Source organism: Cajanus cajan, chromosome 1, assembly GCF_000230855.2.
Source record: "Cajanus cajan strain Asha chromosome 1, NIPB_CcT2T_4, whole genome shotgun sequence".
In the NCBI taxonomy this organism is placed as follows: domain Eukaryota; kingdom Viridiplantae; phylum Streptophyta; class Magnoliopsida; order Fabales; family Fabaceae; genus Cajanus; species Cajanus cajan.
Window position 1 is genome coordinate 9,107,665 of NC_138517.1, and position 14,718 is coordinate 9,122,382.

General features: G+C 28.7%; 1 pseudogene across 1 annotated transcript; it reads right to left on the bottom strand.

Annotated features, from left to right (window-relative positions):
- Nucleotides 1-251: 251 nt before the first annotated feature.
- Nucleotides 252-5,756, bottom strand: LOC145957811 (uncharacterized; annotated as a pseudogene). Its single transcript, XR_014433784.1, has 9 exons — nt 5,029-5,756; nt 4,785-4,913; nt 4,550-4,620; nt 4,243-4,369; nt 4,010-4,144; nt 3,661-3,800; nt 3,297-3,352; nt 3,134-3,203; nt 252-2,987 (listed from the first exon to the last, which is right to left on the bottom strand). The product of XR_014433784.1 is annotated as an uncharacterized LOC145957811 (transcript).
- Nucleotides 5,757-14,718: the final 8,962 nt, after the last annotated feature.

Sequence of the window (14,718 nt, forward strand, 5' to 3'; positions counted from 1 at the left end):
TTTTTAAAACATTAATGGTTAAATTTTTAAAGCAATTTTCTTCAAACCATTTGAAATAAGGAATGTCTTCTTGAATTTCTTCTAAATAATTATAGTATTTTTCTCTAAAGTTTAACACAAATATAAAAAACTTGAATCACCATCATCAATTCAAACATCATCACCATCTCCAAAACATTTCAAGCTTAAAAAGGGCTTTTCCCCCTCTTGTCGATCTACTCAATTGTTCTTGCATCATCATTCAGAATCACTCTCCATGCTTCCCATAGCCTTCAACCCTCTTGGTCTCTTCTTGTTACTTTTCTTCTCCCTAACTTCATATCTCTCTTGGCACATATCAGTCAACCACGCACCAGGACTCACCAAAAGTAGGCTTCTTTAGATGATCTTAGCCCTCTTTTTGGGTCGTTGAGGAAGCTTGCAACCCTTCATGGCGAGAAAATCCTCTTCTTTCTCCTTGCTTGAGAGAGTGATGTAAAGCTTGGGCCAAACTAGGGCACGTTCCTCGCCGTTGTTGCCGTTGCCGGAGACCTTGCAGTTCTCCTCCGCCGAACCCCTCGTTGTGTAGTACCGGTCTTCCTTCTCCGGCGACGCCGATTTCCTTGTCTCGCCGACCGAGGACCGCAGAATCGCCCCGTCGGAATTCCTTGTGAGGCGATTAGGTTGATGATGGTGATGATTATGATGAGAGGCTTCTTTCTCAGCCACAGTGATTATGATGACCAGTAATGGTGGCAGAGCCTCCAAGTTAGGTTCATATAAATTCTTCAAATATCAATACTATATCGGACAAAATTTTTCAGGTTTTAGGCTCTGATACCATTTGGCACCAGAGTAGCATGATAAATATGATGAGCGGAAGAAATATTAAAAGAAAGCAAATGGGTTCTAAATATGGAAAGAAAACTCTTAATTTTTGAAAATTAGTTTTAATTAATTTTTCATGTTCTTCAAAACGCCATTCTTCAATATAACTTATTATAGGATCAGAAACAGATATGCGATTTAAATAAAACCGAATATAAATATAATAATCGTGTCTTAAATAATCTTCATACAGATAAATCCATACATGACCATCTTCAAAGTAAATAATCATTTATTCAGAAAACTTACAAGATTTTTACAGACGCAGGGCCAGGGTTCTTAACTATGAAGGAGACTCAAAGGGAGATAGAAGTTTAAGGCTCTGAAGGGCTGTATCTTCTACTCTAAATGAGAGGCCTTTTATAGATAAAACACCAAGCAAATTATTCAAGATAACACATCCTATACATACACGTGTTATCATCTAAGAAAAAGAAAATTACAACTTGGCAAGCACTTACTTTTGGCTGCCTACAAAAGACAAAATACAACTGGCGAATCTTTACTTTAGACCGCCGACGCAAAAGACAAACTAAAGAAAGCATCTTTTGGGCGACGTGGGAGACAAGGGACCCACGACTTCTTACTCAAATGCTCAATTATTCAAGATATTTCTTCTTCTAGGTTTTTCCACAATTGATCATTATCTGATGAGATCTTCAACCTTTGCAAGATATTTTGAATTCGCTGTTCAATTTTATTTTTACTTTGAATATTATGTTCTTTAATTCTTTGTCGAATTTGCACAATCTTTTCAGGTGATTGCTACAAATTAACAAAATCAACTTCATCGTCGTCTTCAGGATTTTGGGCCATCTGAATAGCAAAACAATCTTCAACATTTTCTTGTTCTTCATCTGATTCTGATCCAAGAGAAGATAAGGCATCTAATAATTTTTTCTTCAATAGGGCCTTTTCTTCTTTAGAGGTTGGTTCTTTTTCCAATGTTAATGGTGTTTCTATCTTTAGTTTGGGTTGGGCCTTTGTTGATGATTGAAGGCCCAAAGTTTTCCATTTTTGAAATCTTTCTTCAACATACTTAACTTCGAACTTTTTCCAACAAAAAACTTTGGTTTTTCGACAGATAGTCTTCGGATAAGTTTCTTCTTTATGCTGGTGTATTTCCAAAAGATGTGCCATAAGCCAGCTAATTCCCATGGTAGAACAAAATTTTATAAGTCTTAGATGAGGGGTTTGATTGGGGGTAAGGATTTTATATTTTCGATATATATTCAGAACATTTTCGGGTATTATAGATTGGACTGGGCTTATTTTAAAGAACCAATCTACAAACCAATTGGGTATTGGGAGAGGTAATTCATTTTTAAAACTAATGTACCAGGAGTGTTTTGGGTTTTCTTCTAAAAGGATATAGGTCCAGGCCTTTTGATAGTCAAAGTATGAATATGAAGGAGGGTCAAAAGGTCTAGAAAAGTTCTTTTCTGTGAAAGGATGTTGTTTCCAGTCATAATAAGACAGTACTTTGATTATTTTCAACTTTGAATAATTTATTATAGATGGATTTTTTGTATCTTCTACGGGTGTGATTTCAACAGAACCTATATCTATAAGAATAAATTGATAAAAAAAATTTATTTTTCTTTAAATTTTCATTTTTCGGAATCCAACTCCAATGAGGTGGAGCTAGACTTTGAACTACTTTACAACTTGAAACTAAACCGTTGTAATCGATTACCAAGTCTTGCAATCGATTACCAGAGCCTATTATTCTAGACTAAACAATAACATTTGTCTTCTGAAATTTAATAACAAGTAACTAAGTGTGCTATATAATCCTATCAGATGCAAACAATCATTGAAAAATGCGTTTATAGTATGTTAATGGAACAATTATTGATTCAAGATCTTGCGTATTTAATTTGTACAATTAATCAACTGTATATAATAACTCATTACTATTGTCCAACATATTATATTCATATGTTCTCATATAGTAAAACTCTAACAATAATAATTATAAAAATTGAATGATAAAAAGGTTATAAATACCTTCAGTAAATCAGAAACCTTCTCAGCAATATATCTTTGTTCAATATTGACTCCCTCCTATGTTACTTATGAACATGAATGCACATTATAACTTCATCAACACATTACACCTAAAAGTAAAACTTAATAAATTCTAGGAACAATATATATATAAATTATTGCAACCAAAACTACATGCCTGGGTGGGTTCAAAACTATATACGGAATAAATAATACAAAAACACAATAACAAAACTCCAGCAACTTAGGTACTCACCAATTCCAGTTTCTGAATTATCAAGATTCCCCTACTTTTGATCTAGAGACAAGCCAGATCCTACTTTTTCCTCAAACAGTTTTTAATAGGCAAACTGAAGTCAAGGCAATACAAAATTGCATTCTCTTAACATCACATCAGATATCAAACGTATCATGATTACCTTTATAGGATTCAAAGACACTGATGCTTTAGCATTATCTGACTCACTATCTGAATCTGCATTCCACAATTGGAAGAAATTCAGAAAAGAATACTATATATGTACTGAATAATAAGAGCAACAAACCAACAACGAATGAATTATCAAGCAAATTTGTGAACATGTGAAACTCCCAATGTAGCACTAGTAAATTTTTGTAATAGTCATTAAAAATAAAATAGTTAAAAAAAATTATGAACATCAAGTGGTATTTTTTTATTTATTATCAGTATAGAAGTATAACTATAATAACAATTGCAATTCTTTTTTTATTTGTCTTTTTTTTATATATAATACAATGAAAAAAATTAAAATGTGATATTACCTTTAGTGTGTTTTCCTGACTGAAATATTTTGAATTTCTTTTCCTTCTATGAGTAACCCTTTTGCTTGCCAACTTGGAGAGACAGAGAGAGAGAGATCATGTCACAAGAAGCTAAACATGTGTCGTGATTTGCCAAAGCCCTGTCAAGTTACTAAGAAATAAAAGTCTCTTTTTATAGCAAAGCATTATATGATAAAATTATATATGCAAGTAAGGATTCCAATTAGTGAGTCAAAATACCAATAAAGAAATTCAAAACTAACACTAGAATTTGAGCTTATAACAGAGGGAAAAGAAAGCAAGCTACAGAGACGGATCAGCACAAGAATTTCTAAGTTGAATTAGATACCTGTATGTCCCCTCTGGTTGCTTTACAACTGCATTGAGGAAAAAGGAAGCAGCAAGGCATCTGCGAAATTGAAGCATATCATCTCCACAAGATGAAGGATTCAGACCCATTTGTTGAACATGACCCTGAATCTGCCTGCAAATAGTATTTTAGAAATGAGAAAGCATAAATGTATGGACTAGAGTACATTATAAATAATATTTTTATATTTAACTTAAAAATAATAAAATTACCTGTGAATGTCACGAGCATGTCTAAGAGACCGGCTATTAATAAAGTTTTCCTTGCACCATTTTCTATAAACCTTTTATAAAATAATGTAGATTTGGACTAATACTGCCGTAGAAAGATCTTCAACACCTATAATGAAATTCTGTTAGAGAAAACGAGAGAAAACGACTAAAATTGTTAGAGAAATATAAAATAAAAGGGATATAATTGTTCTCACCGAGTTCAGCCAGAAAATCAAAGGCATCCAGCTTCCTAAAACCACACAAGAACCAAATAGTAAAACACTAACAATTCTAACCAAGATCTTACCTATCAATTCGGGTAAAGATATTCTCAGAAGACATAACCACCACTGGAATCTCTCTAAATACAGACGACTCCTGCAGAGATTAACAGAAGGAAAAAAATTAAAAATCAAGAAGAAAAGGGGGAAAACCCACTACTATTAAATCAGCAAAACACTAACAATTCTCCCTTCTCTCTTCCATTCATCTACCACAACAAATTAAATTTAAAATAAAAAATAAAAAATCTGATTTCTCACCTTTATCTTCTTGAGTAATTCATATCCAATCATCCCCGATATAGAATAGTTTGTCATAACCAATGGAGCTCTTATCCCCATCCAACCCCAAATACTACAGAGCCATGCTCCTACTCTCCACCACCGTCACTACCAAAACCAAAAACCCATTTCCAAAAACTATCAAAACCCATTTCCAAAAACCATCAAAACCCGATCCAAGTGCAAGAGAAAACACCAAAATTTTCCACCTTTAGTTACATACCTTTGCAAGACGAGATTTTTAGCAAGCGTTCAATGACCTTGCGGTTGACGTGGCTGTCATCAACGACAAGCACGTGCAAATTTCCAGCACCCATTTCTGGCATGAGAAGATCAGCGGCGGCAACCATGTTCCCTCGGTTGAATGAAGAAAGAAAAGGGGTGTGAGAAAAATAGGAGAAAAAAAGGGATATGTGTAGGGTTAGGAAATCGGGGACGGTGATGCGGTGGTTGAAGGAAGTGGTTGGAGTGGTGTTAGACGAGGAGAGTTTATCGAGCGCCGTGGAGTCGAGACGCACTTGAGCGCGGGACGTGGCGACGGCGAAGACGGAGGTGGAAGAGGGAGGCGCGGGTAGTTTAAGGGAGAAAATGTGAAGAGACAGAGAATGTGTGAAGAGGGCTCCCTTCTGCCCTCTTTTAGGGTTTCTGAAATTACCCTTTTGCCCTTCTAGAAGGCTTGGGTCAAATTGGGCCCAAACTGATTTGAACATTGCAAAACAAGGCCCAAAACGTTTCCAGATTCCGTGGGTCATTTTCGGGCTCCATTTTGACCATCTTAGGCTTCGAATTAGGAGATGCACATCAGTGAGACATTTGTAGCTTTTTCTCTTTGCTTTCCAACGCCACCAAGATTGCTCAATTCGGAGTCCTGTAGCTCCAGATATGGCCAAAAAACCGAGCGAAGGTCAAACTGTCCAGAAACAGAAATTTGATTAGTTTTGCAATTAGGCCCATAATTCAAATGACAATTAGCAAACATGATAAAATCACGAAATTAACCCTAAATGTGAGAAGTAATCAATGCCTTAATGATATGAATTGAAGCACTAAATTACGGCTCATCAATCAGTATATAAGAAAAAGGACTACAAATTTTAGTTCCTAGCCAATCAAACCATCTTGAAATCAATTTTCTTTTCACCCTAATAGTCACAACTGCACTAATAAGCTTTTTCATACACAAAATTACTACAATTACAACAACATGGCTGAAGTTCAGAAAAACCTTGCACTTCCAATCATGAAAAACTATAATCATAACCTCTATCAGATAACCCCTCGCATTGGCCGCAACATCCATCAAAACCCTCATACAAACACAATGGATGCAAAAAAATTTGGAAATCACTCAACTCTCCAACTAAAACCAGTAAGGAGAAAGCCTCATCTAAAGTAAATGCTATAAAACACGGGTTTGTGGAGTAGTTTTATATTGTTATAAATTTCTTGAAATGATTTTGTAATATAGTTTTGTTGAAATGATTTTGTAATTTTAAGGGAAATATGTTAACTGATATGTCAAATAAATATTCTAATTATTTTATATTAAATTAAAATAAAAATATAATAAAATATGTTAACTAATATGTCAAATAAAATACATTAAAATATTATAATCAAAAGAAATTTATTATTAAATCAAAATATTATATAAATCATAATTAAAATTATAATAAATTTTCTGATATTAAATTTATTATATATTAAAATTAATTACAGATTTGTATCAAAGAAATTGCTACAGATTTAAGATTTTATTTATTATGTTTTATAATAAATAAAATCCAATATTAAATCAAAAGATTATAAAAATCATAACTCAAATCTAGGTAAATATTTTGATATTAAATTTATTATATTAAAATTAATTAATTAAATATTTGTATTTAAGAAATTGTTAAAGATTTTAGATATTTATTTTAAAGTTTTTATTTTATTAAATTAATTAAAAATTAATTAAATTTTATCACTTTTTAATAAAGTAAGTGAATGATAATCAATTAACTAAAATTCAAAAATATATTTTAATTAAAAATAATTTTTTGGTTAATACGGTAACTAAAAAGTATTATAATAAATAATTAAACTAAAAAAAATAAATTTTATAATGGTTATTTTTTTAATGATGCTAAATTTAATATTTTAATTATTTTACAATAAATTAAATATAATAATAATAAAATATGTTGATTGATATTTTAAATAAAATATATTAAAATATCATAACCAAAAGAAATCAAGTATTATATCGAAAGATGAATAATTGATTTATACCTAATTTTATTTAAAATGTGATCCCAGAACGGGCGTTCTGGTTTAGGAACGGTCCGTTCTAGTTTCGGAACGGTCCGTTCTGGTTGCAGAACGGGCCGTTCTGGCCGCAGAACGCTCTGTTCTGGAAAATATAAATATAAATATACATGCTTATTTTGTTGTTTTTCTTATATTTAAATATAAATGTATAATTTTAATATCTCTATGATTCATATGAAAAACCTAATGGTGTGTTTGGATGAAAAATTTATATAAGGTAATTTATTTATTTGAAGAATTTCAAATTTCTTGAGGTGAAATGCTTTGTTTGGATGAGGAATTTACAAAGAATTTGAAATCCAAACATTTGTGAAATTCCTTAAAATAGTATAATTTCAAATTCTCCCAAAAATAGCAGAATTTGAAATTCCTCATATTTGTTTTTCTTATTTCACCTATATATTTTATCTTTTCTTTTCATTCTTTTAATTATTAGATATTCAAAAATATTTTTAAATTTATTAAATATTATCTTATATTAATTTTTAAAATTCTTAAATATTTCAAAATTAGCTAATATTTATTTTTATAAATTTTTTTTTAAAAATCTCAACATATAAATATATTTTTAAAATTAATTTTATCATGATGGAATCAAATTATCATATCTAACCTAATAATTTAAAATTTGAGATATTTGAATTGACTTAATTATCCAAACAAAATATTTTAACAATGATAGAAATTGAAATCAAAGTAATTCAAATACCAAGAATTTCAAATTCCTTGAATTTGTAAAATTACTCATCCAAACACACCATAAGGGAATGCAATTGTAAGAGACAATTATGAGTAAGATGTTTATTGTATGGATTATAGTACTTTGTGGGTTTTTAAGAAAACCCTGAGAGAAACAAATAAACTATGCAAGTTTATATTTTGCTTTTTGATTGTTCTGTTGTATTCCTTGTTGCGTGAGATGTATGAATATCTATTTAATTCCACAAATACATGAGTTTTGATTTAAGTTAAACATGTTTGGTATTTTAATTATGAAAAAGATTATGTTATTCAATTTTTGTTATTTGTGTTATGGTATGTGGGGTAGAGGGTGTCACACAAATGATATATATTTATTATTAATAAATACATAATATATATATATATATATATTATATTTTTATAATATTATTTATAAATTAATATCAATAATATTTTTAGTATATTTATACATAAACTAATAATTTGATAAATATAACTTATTATATATTAATATAATTTTACAAAAATATAAATATACATATCTTATCTACTATATTTATATTTTTGTAAAAGTATATTAATATATACTTAGTTATATTTATCAAATTATCAATTTATCTATAAATATACTAAAAATATTATTGATATTAATTTATTAGCAATATTAAATTATTAATAATATATAAATTTTATTTATTTAGTAATAATAAATATATATCATTTGTTACATTAATAAAAATTATAGTATATGTTAACTTAAATAAGCAAATAATTGTATAACTTTAAATTATTATATATATATATATTAAAATTTTAAAATTATTAAATTTTTAATGGGAGAGATTCAAATTGCACAATTATGATTTTTGAGGGACTAAAATTGTTCAATTAAAAATTAAAGGACTAAAATTGCACAATTACAATTATTTAGGGACTAAAATTATCCAATTAAAATCTTAGTGATCAAAATTGCACAATTACAATACTTGAGGGATCAAAAATGTAATTAAGCCAAAATTAAATTAATATTCTTTTTTTTTTTAATTTCACAAGTTTTTTTTAAATATTTTTAATGAATGTCTTAGTTTCTTATGTTCAAAATTGACAATTTTTTATTTAATTAAATGAATTTCATAATTTTTTCAGTCCTTTAATGAAATAAAATATTTTTAATTTTATTATTTTTTTAAAAAAAATTTAACATATTTTCTTTAATTATGCATAATTCTTAAATATAAAAGTTTCATAAATAAAATTTAATATTTTGAGAGGGAACAATTTGTCACAAATTTTTTCACAAAATATTTTAACCTATTTGTGACGGAATTTTGAGAGGGAACAATCCGTCACTAAATTTTTTCATTTTAGTGACGAAATTTGTGACGGATTTTTTAGAGACGAAGTTCATTCCGTCAGAAAATCCGTCACAAACATTTTTTTTTTATTTAGTGATGAAATTTGTGACGGATTTTTAGAGACGAAAATTTTTTCGTCACAAAATCCGTCACAAATATTTTTTTTGATTCAGTGACGAAATTTGTGACGGATTTTTAGAGACGGAATATATTCCGTCACAAAATCCGTCACAAAAGTCAATAAATTCTTGTCCGTCACAAAACTTAAAATTCTCTCACAAAATGCGTCACTATTAGCGATGCTATTTTTTCCGTCACAAAATTCGTCACAAATATTAATTTTTCTAGTAGTGATGAACTTTTCTTCTAGAATTGTTAACCTTCATTTTCTTCGGCACTTCCTCTCGATTACCCCAAGAACAATTGTTGCAATTCTTGCAAGGACATAAAAATTGATCTCCTTGGGCAACATTTTGAAATGCAAAGTCTAGAAAATTTTTCAATCCATCCAAATACCTACTAGATGATCTAGGTTGTTGTATCCAACTCTTATCCATAATTATTCTCTCATGAAAAAATCAATATACCTAAAAGAAATAAGAAAATTCAATATAGTACAATACAACAATTATTAGAAAATGAAAATTCTTAAAAAGTTGAAGATGCATGAATCTAATAAAATGGTGTAAAATTCATCATATGAATAAGATTCATTCAACTTATTAGATGGTATAAATGCACAGGAAAAGAAATAAGAAATTGATTATTTCTCTTATGAAAATCACAATGAACTTACCCTTTAAGAGAAATGCACTAGGTGAGAGTCTAGTAGTCAAAAATCTGTCATTTTCTAAAATGTACCTGCGCAAGAAGTTAATATGAGAGAGTTTCTACAAATTGGCTTTCCACTATGTTGGATTAGTCTTTTTTTTTTCTATCAGAACACTATGTTGGATTTTCTTGATCAACTACTTTTACTAGACTAAGTTCCCTGGCAAATTTTATAGAACTGTTAAATTAAATAATCAACTGAAAAATACGAGTCTAAACTGAATAATACATTGAATTTAAATCAGAGTAAGAAAACTTTGGCAACATGAATTCAAAGTTTTGATGCGTAGCACTTGCTGAAAAAGGTTCACCAACCCTTAACTACTTGTTTGATAATTGTTTCCTGCAACTTTTTCCATACCTGTGACAATAACATCAGTGAGGTTGGTGTACCTTCTTGCTGTTGCGTCTCTTCCTCTACCGTACGATGGGAGTGGTTCAATCACATGCCATTCACAAATATCCTAAAACAAATTTATATTTAGTAATTAAAATTAATACAAAGAATAACTTTGTTAATGGTGTCACACATGAAAGTGCCACACTAGGAACTGTTCCCCATTAAAAAAATGACAAGTCATAAGTCGTCAAGTGAATCCCTTTAAAAACGTATATTTCCAATTTCATCAACAAGTCATAAGTCTATGACAATGATAAATTATACTATTTTTGTTGTTGCATAGTCCTCAAATTGAATGCTAATTATAAACAAAAATGAGGGATCAAAATTGTTACAACTGGATAGTTCCAACCACATTCTGATGACTTATCTTAGAGGTGTATAGGTACTAGCACATAAATTTTGGGCCCAAAAAAATGTTATATATATATATATATATATAATAAAAAGTGTTGTTTCATTTATATCATGCTGCTGCCATGGCTTCATAGGGACACAATCCTCATATTAGAGGCAACATTCCAAACCATGGCCAGTTGGCCACTTAAATAAAGAACTTTTTCCATATATCTATTTAGATACAAGTTAGAAAATTTTAGAGAATTTTGCTACTAAAAAAAAAAGAAGTATCTCTAAAAATTCTCAAATGCACTTATAGTACTCAAACATGCTCTTAACTTTTTAAGGTCCTCCCACAGTCTAGCACATATGGAACAACACTACAGTCCAACAGTACAAAAAAAAATAACAAGATTGACGAGCCACACACAATACTATAAGCATAGTTATCAATCCCAAAAGTGGTGCAAAGGGGCAGATACTAAAAGAATTATAGTGTTATGTGATATCATGTAACAAGATTGCCACCCCTATACTAAAGTTTTGATGCACGAATTAATATAATTTGTGCATAGACATATCAGCCACAATTCATGATCATCTAATTAGATGATTAATCTGAATAGCAATTAGAAGCTCATGTTCTTAGAGCTATTAGTTTAACAAAAATAATGGAAACATCCAAAGTGAGCTTAACCAAATAATACCAAGAATATAGATGCATGTCTTTATGCACTTGAATGAAAAGTTCACGTTATCACTCATCTTTTAAAGTCCAATATCTATTTTCTCAAGCAACATTTGAATAAACCATCGATTTAGTAGCTCAAGTATCTCACTCCTAAATTTGAGACAAATTTGATAGATTTTTCAAAACTTGATGGACTACTTAATGATTTCTAATATCTAATAATTTGGGGGATTAATTATTTAATTTTCATAATTTAAGGATCACTCAGTAGTGGAGAGAGTAATACTTTAGGAATGAAATTGAGGGTCAACTCAATATATTCCTCAACAGAGAACATCCTAAGGGCAACATTCACATTCTTAGGCAGTCTCTTTCAGCTAAAACATGGGAAAACAAGGAAAACATCAAATTAACCATATCATTTCATCATTTGTTATTTCTATTCAGAGGTAAATGTAATACGGAAAATAGAGAAAAATACCTTACCACAGAACCAATCCAACTTCTTCCAACAGAGAACAACACACTGATTCTTAACTTCAACACAAGAACTTCTTAAGCACAGCAGAAATAGCTAGACAACAATTGTATAGAACAATGAACCAATAAGATATCTCGCTCACATCCTTAATTCAATGAACAATATGAGAGAATCAAAAGATGCTGGTAACTCAAAATTAAAAATCGTAAAACTTACTTTAACGTTTTGATAACAAGGTCAAATGATTATGTGGCTTCCGATTTTGAAGAGTAAGAGAGTAGAATGAGAGATGAAAAGAACTAGGTATATGAGTGTTTGTGGCTTCTGAATGTGAAGAATAAGAGAGTAGAATGAGAGAACGTTGCCATTGCTTAGTCTTCCAATTTTTCGATTTTTGTACTCTGTTTTTCTTTCTTGGTGCAGAAAAGCAAGTATTTAATCGATCTTTTGTTTTGAGGAATTGCAAGTTTTTGCCAGATTAAGCAAGTATTTTTTTTTAAATAATAAAATATATTTTAAATAAAAACTAGTTATTATTTAAAATTAGTAAATAAGTAAATATTAGTAAAATATATTATTAAAAATGTTTAAAATGTTAGATAAATTAGTAATATTTAGTGTTAGAAAGTAAAAAAAAATATAATTTAAATAAAACAATAACATTTATGATTAAAAATGTTACTAAAGAGTATAATTCAAATTAATTGGTAACATTTATTGTTAAAAATGTTACAAAAATATATAATTAAGAGAAATTAGTAACATTTTATTACATGTTGGCAGATAAATGTTACTAAATGTGATATATGTAGTAGTGACAATTGATTGTAGAGATCACGATATCGATTTTAGCTTTCACCTTTCCCTTTTCTTGATGTGTGTTATAAAAAAACTACTACTTAAAAGTTAAAAAGAATAGAGAGAAAATAGAACAAGTCAATGACACTATCATTTACGTACAAGAGTTTCACCAAATAAGGGAATAAAACGGGAATAGTAGTACATTATTATATATGAGCAGTAGTGCAATATTATTAGTAGAGAAAAAAATGGAGAAGACATGAGCATAGAAAAAAAAAAGATGAAAGTCACTTCAAACAATCCTCCAAAATCTGATGGATTTGGATGAGATTGTTTTATGAATTTGGTATTTATAGATGAGTTAATCATTCATACATTGCCAATGTAAAGTTTTTTACACTGACAATCAATCATATCTTTTAAATTATTTTATTATATTCTTATTTCATTAAATAAGCATCTGACATGACATTGTTAAAAGATATGATTGGTTGCCAGTGTAAAAAAAAAACTTTACACTGACAGTGTATAGGCGATTAACTCTTTATAGATACCACTAAAATGTCCTTCAAAATCTTTCTAATACAACAATTATTTAAAATCCTTATATTTTTGAATACCAATGGATTATTTTTAAGTTGCAAAAAGTCTCAACGAATGCCAATGGATTTTAATGGACTCTTTAAACAATCTTGAAAATTCATATTGAATACCTCTAAATTGTTTTTAAGTGACAAAATCTTGATTAAATACCAACAAACTTTTTTACTCAAAAAAGTCTTTTAAAATCTTGTGAAATCCTAAACCAATACAGTACTCCGTTCAATAACTCATGCTCTATAACAAATTTTAACAATTCAATCGTTGAATTTAAAGCTCTTAATGCACATATCAAATCTGCAAAATTTTTAAAAAAATTGAAAATTATTTAATACTTCGTTTCATTAATTCAAATTTACGGATAATTATAAAAATATTTTATACGTTGATTTGAATTAATAAAAATAAGTATCAAATAATTTTCAAATTTTTTAAAAATTTGCAGATTAGATTTATACATTAAAAACTTTAAATTTAACAGTTGAATTGTTGAGATTTGATATAAAACATGAGTTATTGAACGGAGTAAATCTAGCTAAACTTACTCTTTGAGTAAACGAATCCCTCTTTTATATATATAAGAGAATTATAATAACACCGGTATAATTTTTATTAAGTATTACACCGCTCAATAACTTTATATTAAATATGAATTTGTAACCGATATATTGAAAGTTTATATCACTTTATATGTTTATAGCAAATTTTGTTAAAATTGAACAATCTGAAGGTAATTAAAATGTTCATATTTTAGTATATTTTGAAATGTGTATATTACGTCAATTTTGTTTTTATAAGAATAAAGTATCAAATCATCTTGAATTAATATAAAATTTTGTATATATGATCTAAGAGTAAAGAACATTTAATCTAATGGTTGAATTTACAAAATTCGTATTTAATATAAAGTTATTAAGCGGTGTAATACTTAGTAAAAGTTACACCGGTAACTTTTATTAAGTATTACACCGTTCAATAACTTTATATTAAATGTGAATTTTGTAAATCCAACAGTTAGATTGAAAGTTCATATGACTTTATATGTTTATGTCAAATTTTTCTAAAATTTGAACAACTTAAAGATAATCATAGTGTTCATATTTTATTATATTTTGAAATGTATATATTATGTAAATTTTATAAAATTATATATATATGATCTAAGAGTAAAAACTTTTAATCTAACAGTTGGATTTATAAAATTCACATTTAATATAAAGTTATTGAGCGGTGTAATACTTAGTAAAAATTACATTAGTGTCGTTTGAACCCTCCTATATATATATATATATATAGGGAGCGTATCATATGAGAGGACATTTTATTGTGAGAGATGAGATGATTAAAATATAACCCTTAGATTAATTTAACGAATCAGATTAAAACTAATTATTGTCCAT